Genomic DNA, 18,169 nt, shown 5'->3' on the forward strand with positions numbered 1-18,169 from the left:
CATCCTGTTAAGTGTCGCTTAAGTGCCTTTCCTCCCATATGACCCCCACCTAAACTGTTCAACTCACCGCCTGAGGCCCTTCTTTGCACTCCCCATGCAGCAGAAGTTCAGAGGGTGTCAGAGAAAGAACAGGCCTTGTCGATGGCAGCTCCCTGCCTGTGGAACGTTCTCCTCATGGAAGCTTGCTTGGCCCCAACATTATATTCTTTCTCGAAAGGCCTTTTCTAAAAGGCTTCATGTGTTTCCCAGACTTGGGTCTTCAGCTGTTTTTGGACCACAACTACCATCATCCCTAGCTAGCAGAACCAGTGGTCAGGGATGGTGGGAGTTGTAGTCCAATCACAGCTGGAGACCCAAGTTCGGGAAACACTGTTTTAAAACACAGGAAGCTGCCTTATACTGAAACCGACCTTTAGTCCATTAAGCTCAGTATTGCCTACACTTGAAGGGCAGCAGGTCTCCAGAGTTTCAGACCGAGGACGCGGTTTTCCAAGATTTTGTGTGGGAAACTATTAGTATCACTAACCAGGTGAACACCTGGCCTGTTCAGGGTGGACTTAGGGTACCCCTAGGTCAGTTTTCCTCTCAGCCAGGGTCTCCTTGGATGCACAGCTATGTAACAACTGCACCTTGTGGGGGGGGGCCCTCTGCTTGAGAAGTCCTGACCTAGGTCATTCTGCCGCAAGTAAGAACCTGTCTTTCTAAGGTCACCCAAGATTCTTTGCTTTTCCCCTGTATAAAAATGTCGGCAGAACAGCTGTCCTGGCAATGTTTTATTCATTGTAAACTCTTCCTATTGTGTGTTATGATGGTGGCCTCCGGCAAGGGAGCTTATCTCCCATCTACTTCAGCTCTCAGAAGAGCTGCTCTACAGAAGTGCTGAGTATCTTCTGAGCTCCCCAGCACTTTACATTTTCACCGTTTGCCCCTCCTGGCTCCAGATGCATGCCTAGCTGAGCACGTCAGTTGCCTGCTGAAACGCCTACAGATGCCTGGTTTAGCCGGGCGATCACAGCACTCTGGTCCCCCAGAGTGGTCAGATTCACATAACCTCTTTTGCACCATCCCTTCATCGGTCCTCATTTTGGATGTTAGCAGCAAAGTGTCATCATCCTGCGAGCTGTGTGCCAGGTGGTGCTGCACCCATCCATCACTTCACAGATGGAAATATCATCCCACCTCATGGCAAATGGGTCACCTGTCCGTACTCTCCCCTCTCCATCCATTAGACATCGCTGAAGATTCTAGTCCATATGCGGTATTCATTGACTCTGTCTGCCTTCCACTGATTTAAACATCTAAAAGGTGATGTTTGGTTAAATACATGCTAGAAAGACACAATAATTCTACAATTGGGGGGGGTTATTAAAGTTGATTGCCTTATTTATTTATGTATTACCTGTATATAGCACCTTTTTCTCCAAGTAGCGTATCCTCACAACCACTGTGTGAGATAGGTTAGGCTGAGAGACAGTGACTGGCCCAGGGTCAGCTAGGGAGGTTCGTGACCCAGTGAGGATTTGAACCCTGCTCTCTGAGGTCATAGTCCAACACTCTAACCATTACACCACACTGGCTACACATGACACTACACCCCCCTGCCCCAATTTGTATTGTGTTTCCTCTGCTTTGAAATGAATGGGGTGGAATAACGTAATGATGATGTAATTTACATAATTAATGATGTAAGGCACATAATTTCACCACAGCGGACAGCAAGACAAATAGCTTTTTTTTTCCTTTCCAGAAAGCAAACTGCAGTGAAACAGGAACAGTGCTGTGTGGGACAAACACAGGGCAGAAAACGATGTCTCCTTACATCCCTATTCCCTAATACTTGTAAGTTCATTTCAGCTTCACTTGGGTAGAGAGGATGACGTATACATTAAATTAAGCATACTTGGACACTTGCCTAAAGCAGCTATCCCTCAAGCCCTTTCTTTCAAATCTTTCCGCAAAAGATGGCAACTTTAGCCTTCACCTATTTCTCTACCACACACTTCCTCCTGCTTTCCTAAATCTGCAGCTTGTACCCTTAGGGGAACTTTGATGTGGTCCTTGTTATTTTCGCATCTGGGTTCCACATTTTGGAGTTCTGCACTTGATGATGATCTGGAAGAGCAGCCTGATGCTAGTGGTATCCTGGAGCTGAGCTACTTAATGAGTTGTTCACTAGATATCCTGCTGTGTCCATATCTTGTTGCAGAATGAATTTCTCTTTCGTTTGCTGATGGCTACAATATTTTCCAGATGTCAAAACTGCAATAGTAATAATAATTAGCATCATTTCCAGTTGTGGGTTGCGGAGCATGGTATCCAAGAGCGCAATCTCTTGTGACCTTCTCCAGTGCAAGTGTGTGAGAGCCCTGCAAAGGGCACAGAGCAATCCAATTGCTCAGCTCCTGCCATTTCAATGGCACTTGTGCTGGAGAAACACCCAGTGGACTCTGCCCCAAGTGGAAGGAAGATTTAGATGAGTGGGGAGCCTGTGACTCTCTAGACTACAACTCTCATCATCCTACTCACAATGTTGGCTGGGCTGATGAGAGTTGGAATTCAACAAGTATCTGGAGACCCATAGTTTTCCCCATCCCTGCTCTAGAGGTTGGGTATGGGTCAGAAATTTCAATAACAATGTGCAAATAATAATATATTGTTATGAGTTTTGGGTGTGAAGCTGTATGCCAGACCCTTCTAATCCTGGGTTCCAGCAAGTGTTAAAAACTAATCAAGTTAAATTAGCTTTCTGGTGAGGTGATGAGGGATTAAGGTGCTTGGTGCGAGAGGACAAATGGGTGGGGGCCCCTCCCTCAACAGACAGAGCCAGAGTTTGAAGTGGAGATTTTCAGTGATGTGGCTTAGAAGTAAAGCAACAAGCTGTAGAGAGAGTCAAAGCAATGTTTGAGAGCAAGGCTTGATTTCTGTTTGAATCGAAGGCTGTGGCTATGGGAGAAACAAGACCCACTTGGGGTGATTATGCTGTTGGCCTTTGTAGGCTCAGGTTGTATATATGTGTAAATAAATCCTATATCACAAAGACACCACAGTCTCCATTGTGCCTCATTCTGAAAAGAAAACATGAACCCTGGGTAAGTGCCTGGAACTCCTGGAATCTTGCACCACTCAGAGATTGAGGTGGCATGCAACAACATTGTTAGGATGGAATTCGTGTGTGCGACATAGCAGGAAGGAGTTGCGTAAGAGCGCTGCTTTCCTCACAGCCTATATTGCTATGCATGCTTTTGTTGAAAAATGGGCTTCAGTTCAGAGATGAAGGATTCCATTTGCACTTCTTGTTCCAAGTACGAAAAAAGACTAGGGGCCTACCCATACTGTCTTGTTTATCTTTCATTGACTAAACCATCAAGTGAGGACTTGCATGGGTGAATGAGGCCATCACAGATAGATGTTTCACATCACCCAAATGCAAACTGGCCGTTTAGAATCCTGAAGTCTTCCTTTTAACTCTCAGGGAAGTTTTGTAGAATCTCACTCTGAAGTCCTATATTTCAAAACAAGAATCTATTCTAAGCTGGCAGGGCTTTCTCCTTCAGCTATCTTTCTCAGTGAATATCCCCCGGAAAGAGTACAGCAGCAGGGGTTAGTTGAGCAAGATAACTAGAGAGATAACACATATGGAAAATTCATGGCATCTCCTTCCCTTCCCTATGTGATTTGAACAGCCAAAGCCAGGCAAATTTTCATGTGGTGAGTGTAACATGTAGCTTGACTCTCAACCACCATATTTTCCTATAGAGCATGTTCTATAGATCCTATAGATCTATAGGTCCTATAGATGCACCTGTGTGGCCAAACTAGTGTTGCTTCTGGATATTTGCAGTTCCAGCACTGATCCTGAAAACACTTTCTCGGGAGCAATTAGCCAGAGAGACTCTCTCTAAAAAGGTATTCTTAGTTTTTGCCCCATAGTCAATCCCTGGCATCTCCAGTTAGTGGAACTAAGGTGGTGGGGCTAAGTGTGCCAGAACTTGGAGAGTTATTTCAAATCAAACTACACAGCACTAAATTAGGTGGGCCTATATTCTAACTAGGGACACAGGTGCCGCTGTGGGTTAAACCACAGAGCCTAGGACTTGCCAATCAGAAGGTCAGCGGTTCGAATCCCCGCGACGGGGTGAGCTCCCATTGCTCGGTCCCTGCTTCTGCCAACCTAGCAGTTTGAAAGCACATCAAAGTGCAAGTAGATAAATTGGTACCGCTCTGGTGGGAAGGTAAACAGCGTTTCCGTATGCAGCTCTGGTTCACCAGAAGCAGCTTAGTCATGCTGGCCACATGACCTGGAAGCTGTACGCCGGCTCCCTTGGCCAATAAAGCGAGATGAGCGCCGCAACCCCAGAGTCGGTCACGACTGGACCTAATGGTCAGGGGTCCCTTTACCTTTTTATATTCGAACTGCTAAGGCAGCTTCAAATATTCATTCGTCTCCCATGCCTGGGATCACATCTGAGGGTTTTCCAACCTACAGTACTCCATGCCACTGCCACCCCCAGTTCATTATTGCAGCTCACGCTCTCATCCTACAGTATAGTTTAACAGTAGACACCACCTGACCCTGAAAGCAAAATAATGCCTAGAAAACTCAACTTGTTTTCTCTAATTCCATTTTGGGGATGTGGAAGATTATTACTGCTTGCTGTTGCTGCCCACACAGAGTTCAGGGAGGGGGGAGAGCGGAAATTAGAGGTTATAGCAAAGCAAATAAATGTTTCCAGTGGTTGGATTAACTGTGGACGGAAGCAATTCAGCTTGTATTAAAATCTAGTGGACTGACTGTGATGGGGGCAATTGGGCTGCTCTGAAGTCTTTCTGTTTAGATGTTTGGAAGAATTTGTTGATGGCTATTTCAATCGTTTCTCCTCCCTAACACGATTCTACTTCATGACTGAAGAGGCATGACTGAAAAGGACCGTAGCTCAGTGGTAGAACATCTGTTTTCCACCCAGAAGGTCTCAGATTCAATCCCTGACAATCCTGGGACTGGGAGATAACCTTCTTTGAATCCCGGAGAGCTGCTGCCAGTAGGTGCAGGCAGTACCAAGCTAAAGGGCCTTCTGGCGGTTCCCTCATTCCGAGGGCCTTCTGGCGGTTCGCTCATTGCGAGAAGCAAAGCTACAGGGAACCAGGCAGAGGGCCTTCTCGGTAGTGGCGCCCACCCTGTGGAACACCCTTCCAGCAGATGTCAAAGCGATAAACAACTACCTGACATTCAGAAGACATCTTAAGGCAGCCCTGTTCAGGGAAGTTTTTAACGTGTGATTTTACTGTATTTTTGGTTTTATGGAAGCCGCCCAGAGTGGCTGGGGAGGCCCAGCCAGATGGGCGGGGTATAAATAATAAATTATTATTATTATTATTAAAGGAACCAATGGTTTGACCCATCTTTCTAAGTGTCTATGTCTTGGCACTTCAGGTAGCCACTTCCACATCACCCAAAAGAGAGAGCAAAAGAGGACATGTATCAAACTTATCCATTCTTAAGGAAATCAGCCCTGGGTGCTCACTGGAAGGACAGATCCTGAAGCTGAGGCTCCAAGACTTTGGCCACCTCATGAGAAGAGAAGACTCCCTGGAAAAGACCCTGATGTTGGGAAAGATGGAGGACACAAGGAGAAGGGGACGACAGAGGACAAGATGGTTGGACAGTGTTCTCGAAGCTACCAGCATGAGTTTGACCAAACTGCGGGAGGCAGTGGAAGACAGGAGTGCCTGCTGTGCTCTGGTCCATGGGGTCACAAAGACTTGGACACGACTAAACGACTAATCAACAACAATGCACCTCTGTAGATTAGTTCTTTTAGTTCTAATTCAGTGGTGGGGAACCTCTGGCCTCCAGGCTAAATTAAGTCCATTTGGGGTCCTAATTGGTCAGGTGAGGTTGTTTCCCTCAAGCCATGCCCACCTGCCTTGCACCTAACATTAGGTGTGATGTCAGGTGTTGGGCAGGTATAGAGCCTCCAAGTGTCCCTATTTTCCAGGGACGTCCTTGATTTAGAGAAGCCATCTCGGTTTCTGATTTGATTCCAGAATGTCCAGCTTTCCCTTAGGGCAGGCATCCCCAACCTGCGGCCCTCCAGATGTTTTGGCCTACAACTCCCATGATCCCTAGCTAACAGGACCAGTGGTCAGGGATGATGGGGATTGTAGTCCAAAACATCTGGAGGGCCAAAGGTTGGGGATGCCTGCCTTAGGATGTCCCTATTTTCATCAGAGAAATGTTGGGGGGGGGGGGAAGGAGTTATCAACCCCTGAGCCGTCTGAAGGCAATCCTGTATAGGGAAGTTTTTAAAAATGTTTAATGTTTTATTATGTTTTTATATATGTTGGAAACTGCTCAGAGTGGCCGTGGCAACCCAGTAAGATGTGTGGGGTATAAATAGTAAAATTATCATTATGGAATGGGACGTCCCTATTTTCATCAAAGAAATGTTGGAAGTTATGCAGGTAATGCCATTTCCCACCATATAATGCATTTTGTGGGTTATTTTCACTTATATGTGCATTTAATCCGCACTTTACCTCAGTATATGCATTTTTGTACACATTTACTTGACGGGAGAACCGCATTGCAAAATTTGTTGGGGAGCAAATTTCAAAGGATAGTTGTGTTTTGGTTCCATTATTGTTTTGGAAAGCATGGATCATGCAAACTGTATTGAATTTCTACCATATCCCTCAGAGGAGGACTGAATGGACTCTTTAGGTCAGGTGGGTGCAGAAGCTGTGGCCCCTGAGAAGCTGTTGGACTTCCATCAGCCCCTGCCAACATGGCCAGCAGCAAGGGGTGATGGGAACAATTGTCCTTGTTACAAGGCACTGGAAAGAGTCCAAAAGTAAATCAGCATACGCTCCAGCATTTCTCCAATGAAAATAGGGACACCCTGAGGAAAATTGGGATGTTCCAAGATCAAATCAGAAACTGGGACAGCTTCTGTAAATCTGGGACTGTCCCTGAAAAATAGGGACACCCGGAGGGTCTGAATCAGGGGTCTCTCACACAAGGAATAAGAAGTTTGATGGCCAGAATGTCAACAGGTGAATCTTTACTTCTTCACACAGTGCATAAACTCTGGAATTTGTCCCCACAAGAGGTAGTGATGGCCATCCACTTGGATGGCTTTTCATGCTCTCTGAGTGTGAAATGCTGTGGGGGGTAAGGAAGGAAAGCAGGCAGTGGGAGGAGGGATGGAGGGACTGGAACCCCGAACAGCAGCACTCCACAATGCAACATTTCATTGCACATCCCACAAAGGATGGAAGGGCCTGGAAAACAACAACAACAACAACAACAACAACCCAAGCCCAAGCAGCCTCACCTCCTGCCCTTGAAAAATCTGGCCACAGTAGGGGGATCTGGACGCTTCTCAAGTAGGTCTTGTGCCTTATCTTTTTTCACCTTGATGGGAGCCGAGCTCTTTTGAAAACACAACTGCTGTGAAGCAGAACTGCTCTGTGAAACCAAGTTCCACCACGGATCAACAGTCAAATCTACAGATCCACCCCATGCCTGTAAACACATGCCAAAATCTGGCATCTTCCACCCTTTCTGAGTAATAGCCGATCCCGCTGCAAACTCTTAACATGTGACCTGCTTTTCTTGCTTTCAGCTAGTCAGTTATTCCCCCCCTTCTATTTAAAGATCTGTTCTCCCCCTGCTCTCCCCCCCTCCCCACTCTCTACATCTCTTGTGCAATCTGGTTATGATTACGGCTTACAGCCACCCGCAGCTTGATAAACTTATAACAGCTGCATTGCAGGAAATCACCCGCAATTCAACCCTGATGTTGTATGGATGTCTTTAGTTAACTCAGGCTTTTAACATTTGTGTGACTGTGTGTGCGTGCATGCATGTGTTGTGTTGTGTGTGTGTGTGTGTGTGCATGTGCACTTGCGCACGGGCACACAAAACACCTTTCATGAGTTTTGACTTGAGAGATCAAACGGCTAACAATGTGTTGATCCGGGGTTGCTTTCCCGATGATGTATTGTATCATTTTGGAGAATTATGAGGGTCCGAGGTTTTCGTTCGCTAATGTATCAAAGTCGATAGGCGAATGGGGGGTAAAGCTGCGTCCTGGGAGAGGAAGCTATTAACAGCTACGCCTGGAACATTTGGAGGGTCACACTGCGTCATAGCTATTGGCTTTATTGAACATTAAGTTATATTCTTCCCCCCTCCCCTAAACAAAGGAAATGAGTTCCTATAATCTAGTGCTTTGAGCCACGTCCTCTGCGGGGTAATGAAAAATGACCTACCTCATTTGATAGGAGACTGTTTGCAGGCCATGCATCATCACAAGAATGGACGCTATTCAACAAATAAAATTATTATTTCTTTCCTGAGCACTGAGTCGCAGCCCTTCGTAGAGGAATTATGTATTACCAAGCTGTTGAGTGTTTGCCTAAAAGGAACATACAGTGTGTGTGTGGGGGGGGGGAGCCAGCTTCAGCACTGGCTGCCTGTTCCCTTCTGGGTACGATCCAAGAAGCTGCTTGTTACACACAAAGCCTTGAACAGTTCAGGCCAATGTTGAGTCCCTGCAACCCTTCATCCCGCCCCCCCTCCCCACCCATTGGCTATGCTACCTGGGGGTTGTAGGAAATTGAAGCCTGCCAGTATTTGGAGAGCCAAGGTTCCCCACCACAAGCGGAGACCCCAAATACTTCTACAGTGGTACCTTGGTTGTCCAACTTAATCCGTTCCGGGAGTCCGTTCAACTCCCAGAACCATTCGAAAACCAAGGCGCGGCTTCCGGTTGGCTGCAGGAGCTTTCTGCACTCACTCGGAAGCCACAGAAGCCGCACTGGATATTTGGCTTCCAAAAAACGTTTGCCACCCAGACACTCAATTCTGCGTTTGCAGCATTCGGGAACTGATTTGTTCGGGAGCCAAGCTGTTCGACAATCAAGGTACCACTGTATTTCTTTTTTAAGACTCTATTTTTTAATTACCATTTCCCACACAGAATGGTTATTGACATGAGAACATACAAAATGCAGAAAGAACGATGAGTGTAACAAATAAAAATGGAAGGGGAGAGGAAAGCCAGGAGACAACTAAGAGAGCAATGTCCCATAAAATTATCACATATAAGAAGAAAAGGGTGAGACAATTTAGTTCTCAGTAAAGTCTTTCTGTATATTTATCTGTGGAGCAGGGGGTTTAGTGGGCTGTGCGTATGAAATATACTTGAGTTGAGTGTAGTTTTCATGCTCTTTATTTCAGCTCATGGTCAACAGTGAATGTTGTTGTTGTTGTTTAGTTGTTTAGTCGTGTCCAACTCTTCGTGACCCCATGGACCAGAGCACGCCAGGCACTCCTGTCTTCCACTGCCTCCCACAGTTTGGTCAGACTCATGTTTGTGGCTTCGAGAACATCATCCAACCATCTCGCCCTCTGTCATCCCCTTCTCCTTGTGCCCTCAATCTTTCCCATCATCAGGGTCTTTTCCAGGGAGTCTTCTCTTCTCATGAGGTGGCCAAAGTATTGGAGCCTCATCTTCATCTTCATCCCCTTCATGGATCACTGCCTTGCCGTGGCGAAGGGGCTTGAATAACTCAGAGAAGCTATGAGCTATGCTGTGCAGGGCCACCCAAAATGGACAGGTCATAGTGGAGAGTTTTGACCAAACGTGATCCACCTGGAGCAGGAACCGGCAAGCCACTCCAGTATCCCTGCCAAGAAAACTCCATGGACAAAGACAACAGTGAATGAGTTTCCCCCAGAAACCTCTGGCTATATATGCATTATTCACACAATGGGTCTTGCATGTTTGGCTGATTCAACTCCCCTCCTGGAGCCTGATTGGGCTGCTCCTGCAGGCCAAACAGTTTGCTGATTCGCTTCCTCTTGGATTGGGCCGGATTGGGCGGCTCCTGCAGACCAATCAAGTTGCTGCCTTCTAGCATCCTACCTGCCTATTGTTCTAGGATCCAAGCTCAGTAAATAACAGAGTACAAGTTAACATAGGAGAAAAACTGATGCCAAGTCGAATAAAAGTGGACTGTTTTTGATGAACCGTTAAGGACTCTCCGTGTGTCAAGAGTTCTGACCATGCAAGGTCCCATGCTTTTACTAGGCAGTCGTAGGAGATGAGTCAGACTCTCCCAGTGCAAATAGCAGCTAGCGGGTCCCTGATTCTAGTGAAAGGCCACAGCTCAGTGCTAGAGCATCTGCTTTGAATGCAGAAAGAAGGTCTCAGGTTCAATTCCTGGCATCTCTGGGTAGGGCGAGGAGGAACCCATGTCAGAAGCTCTGGAGAACTTCCACCAGTCATTACAGACATTGTTATTCAAGTGAACGTGCATGAAAGTCCCCTGCAGACCTTTCCCATTCACCATGGGAAGGCTAGGGCCAGTGTGCTGAGGGATGGATGAGAACAGGGACATTGGGGTGGAGCTGGGGTTGTGTATGTTGCCCCTGCCCTTGTCCCCCACTTCTAAAAATTGCATATTCAGGCAAACTCCTCAGCATGGCTTGGGGAGCAACAAGCTTGCCAGGGCCAGCCCTGTTGTTAGGCACAGTGAGGCAGCTGCCTCAGGCAGCAGATGTTATTGGGAGTGGAGTGAGAATGGAAGGACATGCCATCTTGTCCTTTGCTTCTTGGCAGCAAAATGACTTTGCCCAGCCCTGAAGAGTCCCACCAAGTTGGCCACAAGAGTAGTTGCAAACTGGTTCAATTTGTTTTGCACTTCTGAGCCTGGGCTTGTTCCTCAGTACAGGCTGGTTCTGAAGTAGGAGAAAGCATAAACTTTTTGTTGTTGTTCTTGACGGAATGTGCATGTGAGTGACATGGAACTGTTAAACATACATTAAATCAAATTCAGGGGAGAGGGAGGGACACACACACACACACACAGAGAGAGAGAGAGAGAGAGAGAGAGAGAGAGAGAGAGAGAGAGAGATAGAGAGAGAGATACAGATGCACTGAATAGCCCCCAAGCAAGAGAGAGAGAGAGAGAGAGAGAGAGAGAGAGATACAGATGCACTGAATAGCCCCCAAGCAACAGAAAGCTGGTCAGTCAATCTGCTAGTTTTTAACATTCCACAAACTGAATAAAAATGTGCATCCAATTATATTCTATGAAAGGGTCTTGCTTATAAGGAAAAACTTTTGTGGTCAGGTCGCACTTTTCCATTTGTTTCTTGACCAGATTCAACTTGCAGTGTGTGAGAGAGTGTTTCTGTGTAAGATGGAGAGGCAGGCAGACAGACTCTCTAGCCTGAACTTTTGGAAGAAGTTGGAGTTTGTAGAAATCAATTTGTCATAATCCTTCCTTCCTTCCTTCCTTCCTTCCTTCCTTCCTTCCTTCCTTCCTTCCTTCCTTCCTTCCTTCCTTCCTTCCTTCCTTCCTTCCTTCCTATAATTCCCCAAGTGATGAACCTAGCACTAGTACAGTTCCATTACAACTCCTAATGAAGTGCATTTAAAATATAAATGTCACATAAAATACAATATCAAACCACTAAGTCTTTTAAAATGTACATATATTGAAGCATTTGCAAGTCAAGCTTGGGCAGGTCTCTTTCAAAAGCAGATTTTGTTGCTTAATGGTTGTGATGATGTTATTCTTTATGTGTGTGTGAAGTGTTCTATAATTTTTTGTGCCTTTCTTTTTTCATCACCCCTTCGAAGTTGGCAAACAAGCCCATTGGCTCACAACCAGATTCTCCCAATGTTGCTGGGTGGTTTTGTACATTACATTGATTTGGGGAAGTGAAGAAGTGCAGATGAATTGTGCTCCATCTTAGTGCTAGTAGACTGCACAAAAAAGAACTTACGGAAAGAGGCCCTAATCTTCTGATGTGGAAAAAACATGCGCGTATCACTATTCCAACACCATGGTTTGCTGAGCCCATGGTTTGTTGCTGCTGTTAAATTTATTACCTGCCCTTCATCAGCAGGTTGCAGGCTGAGTTACAACAGTTTAAAATTCAGTATTAAAAACAACTGAAGCAAATTGCAATCAAAGAAGTAGGATGGGTCCTGAAAACCAAGTGGCGGGTTTTCAGCATTTGTTGGGAAGGAACTCCACAAGTTTTGGCTGCTACAGAGAATGCCCTCTTCCAGGCCACCCTCCCCAAAGTTTGAGGGCAGTGGATCTACCAAGAGGGCCCTCTCTACTGATATTAACATCGGAGAGTGTCTCTAGAGAAGGAGGCAGTCCCTCAGATATTTGGGTTCTAAGTCAGTATGCATGTCAGCTGATGTTCTCTGTGACTACTAGACTGGCATTCATTTACCAAATTTGGATCTAAATAAGTTTATGAGGTTGTAAGCCATGCCTTCAGATTTTGAAAAATTAAGTGAGTTCTGCAGAGGTGGAAACATCTTTGATTTATTTATTTACAGCTGTCTGCCAAATCAACCTCTTAGATCAGTTCCTTCTCCTTATTTTCACGCTGTTGTCCCGTCCCTGCCAGTGAATAGCTCCTCCATAGAAACAGTAACACATTAACTTTGTTGGCGTTATATTCTTGGCTGATCAACTGAAAAGTTCTGAGAGAAGCACAAACACCTCTTGGGTCACTGTGAGCAGAGACCTTTTGGCTCGGGAGTGTAATTAAAAGTGCTCGGGAATGTTGCTAACCTCACTTTTCAAAAACAAATGCCATGTGTTTACTCTGACACGAGGTATTGCGGAAATATTCAGAATACTTCTTGGGCATAAAAGAAATGTGGAGGAGAAAATGTTCTGCTTCAAAACAATATATATATTCTGAAATGTTGTTTTTTTCCAGCCACATTGAGGCTGAGCCTATGGAAGAAGTGCCCAGGAGCCTTCTTGATACAGGTTTACTCTTTATTTTGGTACATTTATATGTTGCATTTTTGCCAGGGCAGTCAAGGTGCTGAGTAGATAAATAGGAGATAAATAGGTACTGTGAGTAAATAAATAGGTACCGCTGCGGCAGGAAGGTAAACGGCATTTTCCTGCACTCTGGCACTCATCATGGTATCTCACTCGCCAGAGGTTATGCTGGCCACCAGAAAGCTGTCTCCAGACAAATGCCAGCTCCCTTGGCCTGATAGTGGAGATGAGTGCCACACCCCATAGTCAAATTCCATTGGACTTACCGTAACTACCCAGGGGTCCTTTACCTTACCTTTTTACCAAGGTCTAAACCACTGAGCCTCTTGGGCTTGTCGATCAGAAGGTTGGTGGTTCGAATCCCCATGACGGGGTGAGCTCTTGCTGCTCTGTCCTAGCTTCTGCCAACCTAGCAGTTTGAAAGCACACCAGTGCAAGTAGATAAATAGGTACCGCTGCGGCGGGAAGGTAAATGGCATTTCTGTGTGCTCTGGTTTCTGTCACAGTGTCCCGCTGTGCCAGAAACGATTTAATCATGCTGGCCACATAACCCGGAAAGCTGTCTGTGGACAAACGTCGGCTCCCTCGGCCTGAAAGTGAGATGCATGCCGCAACCCCATAGTCGCCTTTGACTGGACTTTACCATCCAGGGGTCCTTTTACCTTTTACCTTATCTTTTTACCAAGGTAGTGACAATTTAAAACAATGGCATATAATCTGACACAATATGAATCAGGAAGATGGAAACAAGCAAATTTGGGGGAACATTGAATATGATGTAAGAGTTCCATGACTGAAACATGTGATGTCTGCTGGAGGCACTATTTGGTTCGGAGGCATAGGATGTGAATGGAGCATAACTCTTTCGCTTTGCTAGGACAGGCTCTAGGATCAAGTGAAGTCCTTGGCAAAGTGTCCTCTTGTGGCCTCCTTCCTACATCAGTGGGTCCCTTCTGGTTGTTTAATGGTGGTGGCATTCAGTGGATAACATTGGCAAGTTAGCTGGGTCAGGGAGCTGGCATTTAAACATTTCCCACAATGCCCTTGAGTAGTGCAATGTTGGGAGCATTGCAGGAAATTAAAATGGCAGCTCCTGGACTTGGGCATTGTTTACAGGGGGAGCCCATGGACAGCCTAAGTTTCCTGTATGCTGACATCAAGCCTGTCCCTCACAATGATTCTCCAATGAAAATCACCCCATGAAAATTGCTATTAGCTGTGGAGGAGAGAGCATATAGGCCCAATACGCGGACTACTCTTCCTTGCCCTCCTGCTCCCTCCAGCTAATAGCAGGTTCAGTGTAAGTGTGTGAGGTGCAGCAAGGAAGTGATGTGCGGGTAAAGAGTTTGGTCATAATCATACTTGCCTTTGGCTCACTTTTGGACAACAAAGCACGAAGCTCCAACATCATATCTGGTTTGTCTCTCAAGCTCTGATTCTTTATGCCAGGAAGGATTTCCAAATGTACTTTGTAACTGCACCTGAACAACCATGTATCATCCACTGAAAAATGCAGGAAAGTTGTTAGCAAAGTCACTTAAATAACAGATGGAGTGCAAAAGGAAAGAAATCCTGATGACACTTCGCTGGATAAACGGAGCAAAAACAGCATATAATATGAGGAGAAATAAACAAGAGAAGTTTTCACTTTCTTAGTAGTCAGGCCTCGCATGCGGAAAGAAGACACATTCAGAGGAAAACTCCTTCAGACAACGCAGATGACCAGAGCACATGCTACCTCAGCAAGGCTCTTGCAATTCTGACAGGCTGCTATAAAATACTTCATCCCTTCATTGGCTGTCTGTCAACAGAATTATTAACCCTTAGGTTACTAACCAAATGATCCCTGCTGTTGTACATCCAACCAAAAGTAAGCAAATCATTGCTATAATATGACTTACAATTGATTCTGCCCCTGTGTTTGTTTGGGCATTGAGTATACATGCAGATGGAGTTTAGATCTTGGCTCTATTATTATGCTGTTGGTTTTATATAATGAAACTAGCATGCATGGAGATGTACTCTTCTTGCTCTAAAGGTAGTAGGGCATTGTTGTATTGTCAAATACTTACTGATGAAACATTTAATATTGTCAAATGTTGACCACCACAAGTCTGCTGTCACATATTGTTTTGCGGTAATGGCTATGTCTGATATTTCCTGCAAGACATTCAAGACAATGGACATGGCCCTCTTTCCTCCCCCATATCCTACCACCCCACAATGGCCTTGTGAAGTAGGTAAGACTGAGAGAATGTGAATGACCCATCCACTGAGCTTCAAGATTAGGTGGGGATTTGATGGTGGCAAATCAGGAATAAGGTTAGGCTAGAATCCTTCTCCTTCCTAACAAGATTGTGAAAGGATTTTTATTTTGCATGTGGAAGCATTCCAATACACGAGTCTCCAAGTGCATTTTAAAGCGAGATGGGTGAGAAATGAGCTTACTATAGGATTTAGCTACTTGTGCATTGCCACAAAGGAGGAAATGCCCCACCCCAAAGAAGGCAATATAGTTACATACTATATTCTTGTGCTAATTCTTATCTGCAGAAGTTAGAAATAAGTAGTGTGTAGAATTCTGTGTGCCTGCTCAGTCTGTTGTCCTGTTTGATACTGATGAACAACTTAAATGCCTCTGCAATCCAGTCCAGTGGGTCTTCTTCTTTAAATTGGACTTGGACCAAGCAGCCCTTCAAACTGAGCGCAGCCTTCAGGTAGACAACTGTCCTCTGTAAGGTCAGACTCATGGCCAGTGCATTTTACTGTATTGTTGGCTGCTTGGGAGAACAAGGCCTAAGACAATCACGTTGGTGTTTTGTGTCTATGTGCGTACCTTGTTTTTCTTTTGTACTGGAGGAAGAGAGAGAGAGCGCGCGCTGGGAGCTGGGAGGTAGCTTGCTCTTTCTAATTTCATTGACAGCAGCGGTGATATATAGGGCAATTTTATCTTAACAACCTGTAACAAAGGATAAGACAGTAGTCATCTTACATTCCCCAGACAGTAGGAGATGTTTACTCATTCTCACAGCAGACTCTCTCATCATTCATCTAGACTTTATTAGCCTGCCAGGAAGCAGTAAACCTATAATTTAAGAAATGTATCACGAAGGGGAAAGCCTTTGTTTGCTTGTTTGTTGGTTTAGTAAATATAGCTGGAGATCTGGAATCAATTCCTTGCTTTTTTGACTCCGCACAGCCCCCCCCCATCCATAATGAGGCCTCCCACAAGGCATGGCATCACATTGCAGGGAAGTAGCCACTGTTGTGTCCCTGGGGACGAATCCTGTACCCTCCAGAGCTGGACAACAGAAACTACGTAGGTTCTTCCATGAGGGAGTCACAGAGAGAGAGACGTTTTTCGGGACACCAACGGCGTGCCCTGCTAAAGATAACATGCAATATTAACCTTATGCTACACATTCATTCACAACTAAGCAAGTACATGTTTACCATCATAAATTGCCTCAGTCGGAGAAAAACTGTGTAATTCTAAATTCAGGATATAAGCTGCCTTTGAAGCAGCAGTGTCACCGGGGGAGGGGGGCCTATGGGGGTGCACAGAAGGGGCAAAATATAATTTTAGGTGGGCAAGAAAGAAAGGAATAGCATCATTCCTTCCCATGCCCATCTCAGAAGGCCAGGAGTAGGACCCAGATAATCCCTTGAGTTGCTTCCAATTCTCCCACCAGCCATTCCAGGCAGGGGATCTGACATGGTCCAATGGGGTGGAAGATAGGGTTGCCAGACCTCTAGGTCTTACCTAGAGATTTGCCTGACTTTTCCGGGTGGCACGTGGAGAGCTTGAGTCTTCAGGTGGGGAAGAGTCCATTTAACAACAACAAAGAAGAAGAAAACTTGGCATGCGGCTTGCAGGCTTCAGCCCAGAAGCTGCTGGCTGCAAATTATACAACAGACACTCGGTGTGTGTGTGTGTGTGTGTCTGCCCTCCTCCCTTCCCCTCTCCCAATTAACCTCCGTCTAATGGAAGCCACCGGACTGGCACAAAAACAGCATTGCAGCACTGAGTTCTCCTCTTCCATGATTTATTTAAACTTATATCCTGCCCTTCATATAAATCCCAGAGTGGGTATAGGAACACCCTGTATTATGACATCATGGCGTTATTTGCTTCTGCTGCTTGGTTCCATGTCTTTTATTGGCATGGCACATGGTTTTGATTGTCAGCTATGTGTTTCCTTTTGCAAGTATTCCGGTGTTTGGCCAATCCTGGAATCCTAGAGCCAACTGGGGACTCAGCTACATTAATAAAAAAAACCCAGCATTTTGAATGTGTTATAAACATGCAACACCAGATGGCGCTGGAGAGCAAAATAAAAAATCAAGCGATTTTCCATAGCGGTTTTCTTTTGTTATAACGATTTGATTTCTGACTTTTTTGTTCTGACAAGCCTTCTCAGCTGGATGAATAGGATGGGTAGGACCCAAACCAATGGCTTCAGGTTACAATAAAGGAGATTCTGACTAAACATCAGGAAAAAACTTGCTGGCATTAAGAGCTGTTCAACAGTGGAACAGTCTCCCTTGGGAGGTTGTGGAGGTTTTTAAGCAGAGGTTGGATGGTCCTCTGTCATGGATGCTTTAGCTGAGATTCCTGCATTGCAGGGGGTTGGACTAGATGACCCTTGGGGTCCCTTCCAACTCTACGATTCTATAATGTCTCCTTGGCATTGTTTTAAAATTTATTCATCATATAGAGATGATGATGATGATGATATTTATATACCACTTCAGAGGATAAAAATACCAGCAAATAAAACAACCAAATAGTAAGACCCCCCTCCCACAAACACATTTAAAAGTCTGTAGAATATTAATCAGCTGTATAAAGCCAAAAATACTAATACAAAATATAAATTAACATGTAATACTTAAGAACAATGTAAACAACACCCCCACAAGTTAAAACTCTATCCCCATTAAAACTAAAAATTTAGCACAAGGGAGCAGAAGTGCCACCCTGAAAAGGATGATGCCCCTTGGTGTTTCCCATTTGGGGGCAGCCTCACCCCCAGGGCAGGGAGACTTTATAGAGCTGCCCCAGCAACTGGTGCATGCCTAGATGGGGCAGCAGATGTTTCCAGTGCTGCCTGCCTGCCCAGGGTCCTGGTCCTTGCCCTATTTGCACAGCTGCAGGCAAGTCCTGGTCTGGAGGTCCAGTAGAGGCCACAGGTCCAGCAGGTGTGGGGAGATGGAGGTCTCCTGGGCAGCAGCTGCAGGCAGGTCCCAAGAACCACTTAACTCAGCTGAGTGACCCCACAGCTTCTGCTTCCACAAGCGGTTACAGCAGATGATCAGAACGGTGCAGCTGAAATCA

General features: G+C 45.5%; 2 long non-coding RNA genes across 3 annotated transcripts in view; one reads left to right on the forward strand and one right to left on the reverse strand.

The window, feature by feature from the left end:
• LOC310709121 overlaps positions 1-18,169 on the reverse strand; it is a 128,819-nt gene that overhangs the window by 15,045 nt on the left and 95,605 nt on the right. The window lies entirely within an intron of this gene.
• Positions 1,753-18,169, forward strand: part of LOC310709162 — a 71,740-nt gene continuing 55,323 nt past the window's right edge. Inside the window, exons 1-3 of one of the 2 annotated variants that reach the window (XR_014527374.1) lie at positions 12,538-12,653; positions 12,761-12,813; positions 14,999-15,045. This is a non-coding gene — a long non-coding RNA (uncharacterized lncRNA). Of the gene's footprint in view, positions 1,840-12,537; positions 12,654-12,760; positions 12,814-14,998; positions 15,046-18,169 lie in introns of those variants that run through there. The other variant, XR_014527373.1, reaches the window with a different exon arrangement.

Source organism: Podarcis liolepis (genome assembly GCF_965112155.1).
Source record: "Podarcis liolepis genome assembly, chromosome: 6".
NCBI lineage: Eukaryota > Metazoa > Chordata > Lepidosauria > Squamata > Lacertidae > Podarcis > Podarcis liolepis.